Below are 11,891 nucleotides of genomic sequence, written 5' to 3' on the forward strand. Positions count from 1 at the left end.
TCATGGTGGCCTCTCTTCAGCGTTCCTGGACTTCCCATCTCATTTCTTTATCCACCAATCTAGGCCTCTTGCCTCAGTGTCTTTTACTACTGATTTCCTTATACAATTCTGCTTGATGGGGTCTTTTTTTTCAGTTTTCCCCTTCTCTCCTGTAACCTATTTCCTAGACCTCTCCTCGAAGTGTTGTCTTTTTGTCTTCAGCTTGGATTTCCTTCTTGTCCCTTCCTTCACCGATTTCCTAGGTCTCTCCTCGAAGTGTTGTCTTTTTGTCTTCAGCTTGGATTTCCTTCTTGTCCCTTCCTTCACCGATTTCCTAGGTCTCTCCTCGAAGTGTTGTCTTTTTGTCTTCAGCTTGGATTTCCTTCTTGTCCCTTCCTTCACCGATTTCCTAGGTCTCTCCTCGAAGTGTTGTCTTTTTGTCTTCAGCTTGGATTTCCTTCTTGTCCCTTCCTCGACCGATTTCCTAGACCTCTCCTCGAAGTGTTGTCTTTTTGTCTTCAGCTTGGATTTCCTTCTTGTCCCTTCCTCGACCGATTTCCTAGACCTCTCCTCGAAGTGTTGTCTTTTCGTCTTCAGCTTGGATTTCCTTCTTGTCCCTTCCTCGACCGATTTCCTAGACCTCTCCTCGAAGTGTTGTCTTTTCGTCTTCAGCTTGGATTTCCTTCTTGTCCCTTCCTCGACCGATTTCCTAGGTCTCTCCTCGAAGTGTTGTCTTTTTGTCTTCAGCTTGGATTTCCTTCTTGTCCCTTCCTCGACCGATTTCCTAGACCTCTCCTCGAAGTGTTGTCTTTTCGTCTTCAGCTTGGATTTCCTTCTTGTCCCTTCCTTCACCGATTTCCTAGACCTCTCCTTGCAGTGGTGTCTTTTCGTCTTCAGCTTGGATTTCCTTCTTGTCCCTTCCTCAACCGATTTCCTAGACCTCTCCTCGAAGTGTTGTCTTTTCGTCTTCAGCTTGGATTTCCTTCTTGTCCCTTCCTTCACCGATTTTCTAGGCCTCTCCTTGCAGTGGTGTCTTTTCGTCTTCAGCTTGGATTTCCTTCTTGTCCCTTCCTCGACCGATTTCCTAGACCTCTCCTCGGAAGTGTTGTCTTTTCGTCTTCAGCTTGGATTTCCTTCTTGTCCCTTCCTTCACCGATTTCCTAGGTCTCTCCTCGAAGTGTTGTCTTTTCGTCTTCAGCTTGGATTTCCTTCTTGTCCCTTCCTTCACCGATTTCCTAGGCCTCTCCTTGCAGTGGTGTCTTTTTGTCTTCAGCTTGGATTTCCTTCTTGTCCCTTCCTTCACCGATTTCCTAGACCTCTCCTCGCAGTGTTGTCTTTTCGTCTTCAGCTTGGATTTCCTTCTTGTCTCTTCCTTCACCGATTTCCTAGGCCTCTCCTCGCAGTGGTGTCTTTTTGTCTTCAGCTTGGATTTCCTTCTGGTCTCTTCCTTCACCGATTTCCTAGGCCTCTCCTCGCAGTGGTGTCTTTTCGTCTTCAGCTTGGATTTCCTTCTTGTCCCTTCCTTCACCGGTTTCCTCGGCCTCTCCTCGCAGTGGTGTCTTTCTTTTCAGCCTTATTCAGCTTCCCTTATCATCTCTTCCTCCAATTTTCAGGACCGCTTCTCTGTGGTTTCGCTTACTCTTTGGATTGCCTCGCCTTCTGCCCTCATTTATTCCTCCGATTTCCAGGACCGCTTCTCTCTTCCTCAATTGATTTTTTAGTCCACTTCTGAGACATCTCTTGTGATTTCCTGGAACTCTTCTCAGAAGTATCACTTTTATAGTTCTTCTCAAATTAATAAATCAAATGTTTTTGAATGTATAAACGTAAGTTATATTCTGAATTATTTACAGTAAAGGGTTTGCTTCAGATCCGCCTGTATCGAGCTTTCTTTAAGATGACGGCCTGGACGTGTTACCCTGCATTTAGGCTTTTCGTTCTTCTAATTTTAGCAGTGTCTCCATGGATCACCATTACCAGTTTGGCACTGCCGACTAGGACACATTTATATCTCTACATACATTTAGGGGAATCTAAAGGCTACACGTTTCTTGCAGTAAAAAAAACCAAAACATAAACACTTCCCCAATATTGGTGGTCACCTTCTTGACAATAAGGCTCTGACCCATTGAGGCTGAAACTCCAGACCGATTTATCACCTTGAAATTTCATGTTTGAATAATCAATATCTTGCAGAACGAGCTATTACCACTAGGAAATCCTTATACCCTGACAGGAGGCAAGGCTCTACCTTTAGATAGATGGTACATGTTGCACCCACGGTTGCCAGAAGTGTCGCGAGGACCGGGCTGACTGGTCGTCTCCACATCGAGTCTAACGCGCTCATGACCATCACCAGCTGTCACTGCTTTGACCAGCTTTCATAGACACTAACCACCCTGCAGGACCTGCCATTTTGGAGATGCTCTAACCCAGTTGTCTCACCATCACATTTTTGCTTTTGTCGGAGTGGATCAGATCTTCAGGTTTGTCTTTTTTTTTTTTCCCATTGCTAACACAACTGTCTGTTTACCTGCTGCCCAATCTCTCCCACTCCTTTGGTTGGACACATGCAGAAATTAGTATACGAGGACACAGATACTGCTGAGGAGCAGGTACTGAGACGTGAGGGCCGGCTGAGAAAGTACAAGAAACAAAGGGTCAGGCTACAAAACGCAAGCTCTGATACAACTCTGTTTTCTAGCTGAGGTGGTCAGTTTCCGAGGCATGAGCTTTAAACATAAGAAAAGTGCTCAAGAACAGCTTAAAATGTCAGTAAGCAATAAATTGCTTGCGTTTACCAGCACTATACGCCAATACCATTTATGAAGATGGGATATTGCAGCCAGGTCAGGCATTTACCCAGAATAAGTAAACACTGTTAGTTGCTCGTTTCTGTATAAGACTTTTCCTTTTACTGTAAGGAAAAGTTTCAGTACTTTGAGACATTATTTTTGCCAAGTATAAAGATGCAGATTTTGTTACCAATTTCTCATATTTAGAGGAAACTTAGCAACAATTCAATAAGTAAAACGTCTAATCACTATTGAGAATTATAAAATTACAGAAATTGCTTTCCAACATTTGCTCCTCATTCAGTGACTTTTTTTTTTGCTTGTCTCTTGTACTCCTGCATCGGATCATCTCTTACTATTGTCCAGCCGTAATCTGCAAGCATTGATGGATTCCATTTTTCTTTATCTTTTCTCCATAGGCACAATATCTTAGTGAAATCTCTCACCGTGTTTTTTGCTTACTGCTCCGCAGTTAGGTGTAGTAAGAAATTAATCTTTAAGGACCTCTTACGGCCAAGATCCTTATAGGTTTTGAGGAGAGTTTCCCCCCGAACATTTAGTTTTCTGCTCGAGTTTCCCAAAAAATGAGTTCCACTGATACAAATGCTACCGACGCAGGATTCTCCTTGCCCTGCAACAAACTGAGAAGAAGCTTACAAATCTGAGGTCCAATAAAGACTCCTTCCTTTATCGTTGATAAATTTCCAAAGTTGCCTGTAGCAATGAGATACTGGAATGCTTTTGCATTTGTATCCATTGCCTTTACATAGTTCATTAGGCCCATCTTGGATGTGCAATTGTTAGTCAAGTCCTGGATCCAGGACATTTTTATGCTTTCCTGGCTGAAGTGAATGTCGGAGAGGCCAGTCTCTGATTGTAGTGATATTCACTTGCATGACTATCCCACTCACACAGAAAGTAGCAGTAATTTACCTATCCACCCTGGAGACCTAGTAAGAGGGCAACCACCTTTACATCGCCACACGTGGGTCATAAAATGTTGGTCATAGTTCAGACACCACCAACTGCTGATTCATGTCATAGGTTTCTTTCATGTGGCCGGTGTAACCAACTGGAAATGAAAGAAGCGCATTGCCATTATGCAGCAAGATGACTTTTAGGCTCATTTTGGACAAAGCGATGAATGGCCTCCATTCCTCTGGATGAAGACTTAACCTCAGAGCTTCTATTAAACTGTTGATGTTACATCCACACGATCGACCTCCATGAAGACACATTGGATAAGATCTTTATCACAGTTGCAAAACCAAGAATTCTGAACATCGGCAGCTAGGAGACTCCTCTGCTGGAGCCGGGAACCCACGAGCTCAGCCTTACTGCTGGAGCCGGGAACCCACGAGCTCAGCCTTACCGCCGGAGCCGGGAACTCACGAGCTCGGCCTTGCCGCCGGAGCCGGGAACCCACAAGCTCGGCCTTGCCGCCGGAGCCGGGAACCCACGAGCTCAACCTTGCCGCCGGAGGCGGGAACCCACGAGCTCGGCCTTGCTGCTGGAGCCGAGAACCCTACGAGCTCGGCCTTGCTGCTGGAGCCGAGAACCCTACGAGCTCAGCCTTGCTGCTGGAGCCGGGAACCCACGAGCTCGGCCTTGCTGCTGGAGCCGGGGACCCTACGAGCTCAGCCTTGCTGCTGGAGCCGGGAACCCACGAGCTCGGCCTTGCTGCTGGAGCCGGGAACCCACGAGCTCGGCCTTGCTCTTGGGCAGATGCAAATCTCTAACAAGATGGTTCAGTTCACTTTGTGTTAAGTACTGGTTCAGGTGAGGTTGCTGATAGAAATTCTGGGTCGAGAGGAAGATACTTCATGACATCAGGCACCCTCTTCCTCCCTTGACTCAACTAAAAATGTTTCTGGTGCTTTTGGAACCGGCAGTTCTTCTGTCTGTGGTACTGGGGGTATTATAGATGGAAGGTTTGGATACTGTAGAGTCTTCTTCCTTGAAACTCCTTTCCTAATGGGGGGCACTATACAGAAGTAGCAATTGGTTGGCTCTCTTCAGATCAATGGGACGGCAAAAGGCATCGATTGCCTGTTCTCATGCAATCACTGGGTAAGATGTGAGGCTCATGTATTGCAGCATATGTGTGGAGCACAACGCTTGTCCTAATCTTCTATTCTGCAGCCAAAATACAGGTTGTAGGCCTTCATTATCATGGTAGTCATGTTTCGCCTTTGTGACGCAAAAGTGACCTCTCTGCATATGGAGTGAAAACTATCTGCTTTGTTAATGCAAGAACGAGGCATATCTGAAAGAACCTATAAAAACATGTCAATACACTAAGAAACTAAGCGAAGAAATCCTAAGGGCTCTTCTCCATTTGTGAGAAACACGTCCGTGTCTCGCATGTGAAAACCAAGCTCTGGCGCCGGCACTTGGGAGCGGAGCGTGCACCTCTATGTATTGCTATGCAGCCGCACGCTCCGCTCTGGAGGGCCGGCGCCAGAGCTTGGTTTTCAGATGCGAGACACGGACATTTTTCTCGCAAATGGAAAAGAGCCCTAAGACTGTATCCCTTACAGACAGCATTTATAAAAGTACGTGATCAGACTATGTATCTGTCTCTTTTGGGTATGTCTGCTGAGTAATCACTTCTTATTACTTAGAAATGCTAATTCTATTAACCCATCTTACTCCCTCATCATGTTTACATATGCCCTTACAGTGTTAGCTCCACTAGTCCTCTCTCTCCTTCGCGATCCCCAATCCCCAGCACCCTCTAACCAAATACTCATCTCTCCTTCCCTCTTTCCTTCCAACCTGTCCTCCTCTACTGACCTGCTCCTCAACCTCAAATCTGTCCTAATAAAACAAGCCGTCCACTCTCCTTCTCCCACCTGCTCTCTCTCTGCTTCTCTTCACTGCTGGCGACATATCTCCCAACCCTGGACCCCCACAGCTCATACCTCCCATGACTACCCCCTCCTATCGCTCCTTATCCAATACGAACTACCGCAATCTTTACAACATAAAACCCGTGCCCCTGACGTCCACTCCCTGCTCCCTCTCTTTGGAGCACTCTGGAATGCCCGCTCCATCTACTACATAATTGTCTAAGGGTCACTTCCGTCTGTCTGTCTGTAACGGAAATCCCAAGTAGCTGATTGGTGGTGGCAAAACAGCCATGACCAATCAGCGACGGGCACAGTCCGGCAGCAAAATGGCTGCTCCTTACTCCCTGCAGTCAGTGCCCGCTCCATACTCCCCTCCAGTCAGCGATTACACAGGGTTAATTGCAGCGTTAACGGACCACGTTATGCCGTGGTGTAACGTACTCCATTAACGCTGCTATTAACCCTGTGTGACCAACTTTTTACTATTGATGCTGCATAAGCGGTGACCGCTCTATGCATTGCAGTCTCGCTACGTCATCTCACGAGACCGCAGTGCACTCTTGAGACAGGAGCGCGCAAGGGGCATCGGTAAACGCTTCGCCTGGATTCGAGGGCCAACGGAAGGTGAGTATATAACTTTTTTATTTTAATTATTTTTTTTTAACAGGGATATGATGCTATATACTACGTGGGCTGTGCAATGTACTGCGTAGGCTGTTATATATACTACGTGGGCTGTGCAATATACTGTGTGGCTGTGCTATATACTACGTGGGCCAAGGGTGTCAAACTGCATTCCTCGAGGGCTGCAAACAGGTCATGTTTTCAGGATTTCCTTGTACTGCACAGGCGATAATTTAATCACCTACACAAATAATGAGTTGGTGATTAAATTATCACCTGTGCAGTACAAGGAAATCCTGAAAACCTGACCTGTTTGCAGCCCTCGAGGAATGCAGTTTGACACCCCTGACGTGGGTTGTTATAAACAGCGTGTGTGGGCTGTTATATACTACGTGGCTGTGCTATTTACTACATGGCCGGCAGTGAACAATCAGTGACAGGTGCAGTCCACCCGCGAATTGGCGTGGGATTTGAACCACTCTTTGCTAATTGTTCGCGGCCGGCCGAATCCTATGTATTATTCTAAAATCTTCATAAATAAACTACATACATATTCTAGAATACCCGATGCGTTAGAATCGGGCCACCATCTAGTCTTCAATAAGCTTCATGTGATTCATGACCTTTTTCTCTCTCACAAGCTTGCCTTCCTCGGCCTCACAGAAACATGGCTAACACCCTCTGACACAGCCTCCCCTACTGAGCTGTGTTATGGCGGACTCCACTTCACCCTCGCCCCGGCAACAGACATGGTGGAGGAGTGGGTTTTTTTTCTAACTGCACCTTTAGCCCAATCCCACCTCTACCCTCCCTTATCCTCCCTTCTTTTGAAGTCCACTCTGTCCGCATCTACTCTCCCTCCAACATCCAAGTAGCCGTCATATACCGACCTCCAGGCCCGGCCACTGCCTTTATTGACCAATTCTCCACCTGGCTTCACTTTCAAGCTACATGCACACGTTGCGGAAAGTCCTGAAGGTTTTTCCGGACTGCTTTTGGTAAATCCACAGGTAAACCGCACTGCAGATTACCTGTGGAATTGCCGCAATTTTTTGTGCGGATTCCTATTATGGAGCAGGTGTCAACTCACACAAAGAATTGACATGCTGTGGAATAAACAATGCTACTCTTGTGGTTTTTTTTTCTGCAGCATGTGCACTGCGGATTTTGTTTTCCATTGGTTTACATGGTAATGTAAACGCATGGAAAACAGCTGTGAATCCACAGCGGCCAATCCGTTGCGGATCCGCAGCAAAATCCACAGCGTGTGCACATACCCTCTCTCAGACATTCCCACCATCATCATGGGTGACTTCAACATCCCCACTGATTCCCTTCAGTCAGCAACCTCCAAACTTCTGTCCCTTACTTCATCTTTTGGACTCTCAGTGGTCCTCCGCAGCCACCCACACAGACATACATTAGACCTGGTCTTCCCCAGTCTCTGCTCTCTATCTTACTTCACCACCTCCGTTCTCCCTCTATCTGACCACCATCTGCTCACTTTCTCATCCCTGTCCTCCCCACCGGTCATCCATGTCCAGCAACATGCGCACCCCCGCAGAAACCTTGTACACCTAGACGCCCACACACTCTCTGACTCTATCCTACCACTGGTATCCATATCCTCACTCCACGACACACACAGTGCCGCTGCTTTCTACAATGCTACTCTCGCATCAGCTATTGCCACGGTCGCCCCTCTCGTTCGTGGCAGAGTGCGACGTATCAATAGACAACCCTGGCACAACAACATCACTAAAAAGCTCCGGCAAGTGTCCAGGGTTGCGGAGCGGCGTTGGAAGAAAACACATTCGCAATAGGACTTCACTGCATTCACACAGGCAACACTCGCTTTTAAATCTGCTCTCACCTCTGCTAAACAGGTCTACTTCACAACCCTCGTATCCTCCCTATTGGGTCATTCCATATCAAGTGATCCAAATATGAATATTTTTTTTTACCTGATATCTTTAGATTTTTTTTGTTTTGTTTTTATGAAGTACAACTTTAGTTAATTACAAATTAAAAGTTCAGAATTTTTTTCTTCATCAGTTCATTTTTTAGATTTTTAAAGTTTTGGAAAAGTGCTGATTTTGGCCTGGTATAGCTTTACATTTTTTATCATATCTCGGGCTAGAATTAAGATAAAGAGTTGGGAGAGGCATCATTCTTCTCAGAACGGTGCCAGCTTTCATTTGATGTCACAAGGCTATGTTTCTGGATATTTTGTTTTGGAGAAATCAAATTCAAAATCTTGATGCGCAATTGTTTTAAAATTGTGAAAACATGCATGTGTGTTACTTGTGTTCTTGTTTATATTTGTACAGGGATTCAACTTGGGATCTGTCAATTTTTTTTTTTTTCATTTTTTTTTTTAAAGCCTTGAATCATCTGATTTTATGTTTGTGCGAGTTTCTTCCCTTTTTCTTTTCAAATTACAACTTTGAATTCAACAAATCCCAAAGTGCCAGAATAAATACATCTTAATCATCATAACACAACTTGCTCAGCATTTTCAACATGAATGCATTGAATAAGCCAAAAGATAAAAGGTGATCATATCCCCAAGTGTGATTTTCTAAATACAGTCTGATCCTAATTATTAAAAACAAGATTAAAAGAACCAATATTTCTACCACCTATTTATACATGGAACAATTTTTTTTCTATTATATCACTAAACATGCCATTTATGAAGTGTTTAAGAAGAGTACAGTAGTTAAATCCTCGTTTTACAAAATATGAACTAATCAAACAATTAATAGTAGGTTTTTACACTGGCCTGTTATCATCAATGTGTCCCTTCTAGTGGGTGAGATGTGATCTTGTCCATAAGGGCTCACTAGTAATGGCCATTTCCTTGTGTCAGAGTACGGTATGTGCGGCCCGTCATGGTGCTCGGCTCCACCTGAGTCAATATCTGAATTTTGTAACTTTTACAATGCCTGGTTTTCTTGGATACAAAGGACGGCGCTGGACCAGAAGATGAAGAAAAGTCACTTCTACTTCTTCATTTTCACAATCTTTGGAGAGTCCAGTAGCCGCCACCAGCACTGATCATATTCACAGGTCATATCACCAGTTATGTCATCCATTGCCGATCTTGTGCCGCCTTCTACCACTTCATGGACGTCACTCTCTTTGCTGAATGAAGAAACCCTTGCTTTTATTTCTGTTCCCCTACATGGGATGACAGTCCGGTATTGCCGAGTCCCCTTTCTGCTTCCTGTAACCGATGTTTTCACAATCTCTCCTCCTCCTCTTCGTAGTCCTGGTTTGTACAATACATGAACTGGATGATAAGAATATTTTTCTCCCTCCATTTGAACATTTGCCTGGGGGTTAAGATTTGGCGTGAATACGGTCTGTGGAGGCCCGAGCTGCCGGCCGGTCATCTGCTCTGCAGTCACCGTCTACCCCTGGTCATTCTCAGCCCTAACAAAGCTTTCTCCTCTGTCCTCTCCTGCTTCTAAGCTGTAATATAAAATAATACAGTAATATCTAGCAATCATGAATTATTTGGTAAATACAGACCCCAATCTGAATGCGAGATTTTCAAATTTACACTGTAATAGTTTTATTTTTTAAAATATGATCCCATCACGATCCCAGCTTGTATTTTGGTACATATGTGGCTAGGAGCACAGCAGGCACATGTGCAGTTTTTGACATTTTTAAATTAAACTTTATTTTTTCGGAAATGGGTTTTAAAGTTTTGCGCTAGTGTTCGCATAGGTAAAATATTATCAAAGATACTCTTGTGACATATCTGGTGAAAGCCTGGACAGTTCTGAGTAGAATGGTGTTTATTTTGTTTCTCTATCTTTTTTGTAGCCCGAGTTATGGGGAAAAATGTAAAGGCAGGCAACACCGAAATTCGCACTTTTTCCAAACTTTGAAAATCAATAAAAAAAAATATCTAGAATTTTTTCTCTTCACATTTTGCATTCTCTGAACACTGTTACCAAATAACAAAATCTCAAAAGAATTAAAAATATAGTGGTAAAACTCATTGGTTCACTTGACATGGAATGACCCTATCCTACAACCCCAAACAGTTATACAAAACCTTTAACTCCATCCTCTGCCCCATCTCCGCTGAGGACTTTGCCACACACTTTGAACAATTATAAAACCAAAAACACATGGGCTACTTGCACAGTGAACAAGTCTGTAGAAACCTGTTCACACCACCAAAGAACTTGAAGACACAAAAGCGCACAGAGGTCAAAAATTGTAAAAAAGTCACAGTAAATAAGTGCTAGTCAAAAAATGAAAAAATACAGGGTATTTAGTGAATACGTTTTTTTGCAAAAAAAAAAGTATGTTAAGCTGCTCCACCAATCGCCAAGGTATACCCATAATAGAGCAGTCCTGTCTAATGTATATAATCCCTATCTGATGTATTTAAAAACCTGATCATCTGTATAGTACCTGTATAAGCAGGGTTCAGAGAGAAAATATCCATGTGGAACTTGCAGGATGGAACAGCTACAATGCAAATGACCCACAGAGGAGTGATGGACTCCCCAGTCTTGTAGAAGCAAGAGAACAATTATAGAACCAAAAACACATGGGCTACTTACACAGTGAACAAGTCTGTAGAAACCTGTTCACACCAAACAGTATTTTTTGACCTCTCTGTACACTTTGAACAATGAAGACTTGCCTTGTTTGGTTGATCTTATTTTCAATAACCACAACCCCTTTGTATACCAGACCAATGCCCAAACCCCATAACCTCCCTATCCAACATCACTGAAGGGGGGCTTAATAGTCTCCTCTCCAAATCGCACCTCACCACCTGTGCGCTTGACCCCATCCCACCTCCTCCCCAACCTCACCACCACACTTATCCCATCCCTAACCCTCGATCCAACTGCTATGTCCAGCTATCGCCCAATATCACTGCTCCCATTCGCTTCCAAACTGGAGCAGCACGTCCACTCTGAACTTTCCTCCCACCTCTAATCTAACTGGCTCTTTGACAATCTACAATCTGGTTTCCGCCCCCATCACTCAACTGAGACAGCCCTGACCAAAAGCAAGACGGAACCTGAACCCATCTCTTCAGGAAAGCCTACAGCCTGCACTGACCCCGCTGCCTCCTGACCACTACCGAAGCTACCGCCTCACCAACACCGGAGCTACCGCCTCACCAACACCGGAGCTCCTGCAACCCTCAACCTACTGTCTCCATCCCCACCATCCTGTAGAATGTAAGCCCGCAAGGGCAGCGTCCTCGCCCCTCTGCATCAGTTGGTGATTATTTACTGTAAGTGATATCTGTAATTTGTATGTAACCCCTAATCATGTACAGCACCATGGAATCAATGCTGCTATATACGGTAAATAATAAAGACTAATTAGTACGTTATCAGAGCCAAGTTCGAGTTTTGGTTTTTTTTTTTATTGCGACCGCTGTGATCAATCATGTCACTTCCAGAAAGAAACAAAATCTGCAGCTTTGACTTAAGCAAGGCTACCAGTGCGCAGGTTTACAAGTCCGTGCCATAAAAATGGCAGAGTCCAGGTGTTGCTGATGCTTAGTAGACATCGTGTGATCGTCTCAATCCTCACAGAATTTCGACAAAACCAGCAGATTTGAGCCCTCATGTAAATAATCAATCACCCTCGG

The sequence above is a fragment of the Ranitomeya imitator genome, chromosome 6 (assembly GCF_032444005.1).
Source record: "Ranitomeya imitator isolate aRanImi1 chromosome 6, aRanImi1.pri, whole genome shotgun sequence".
In the NCBI taxonomy this organism is placed as follows: Eukaryota; Metazoa; Chordata; class Amphibia; order Anura; family Dendrobatidae; genus Ranitomeya; species Ranitomeya imitator.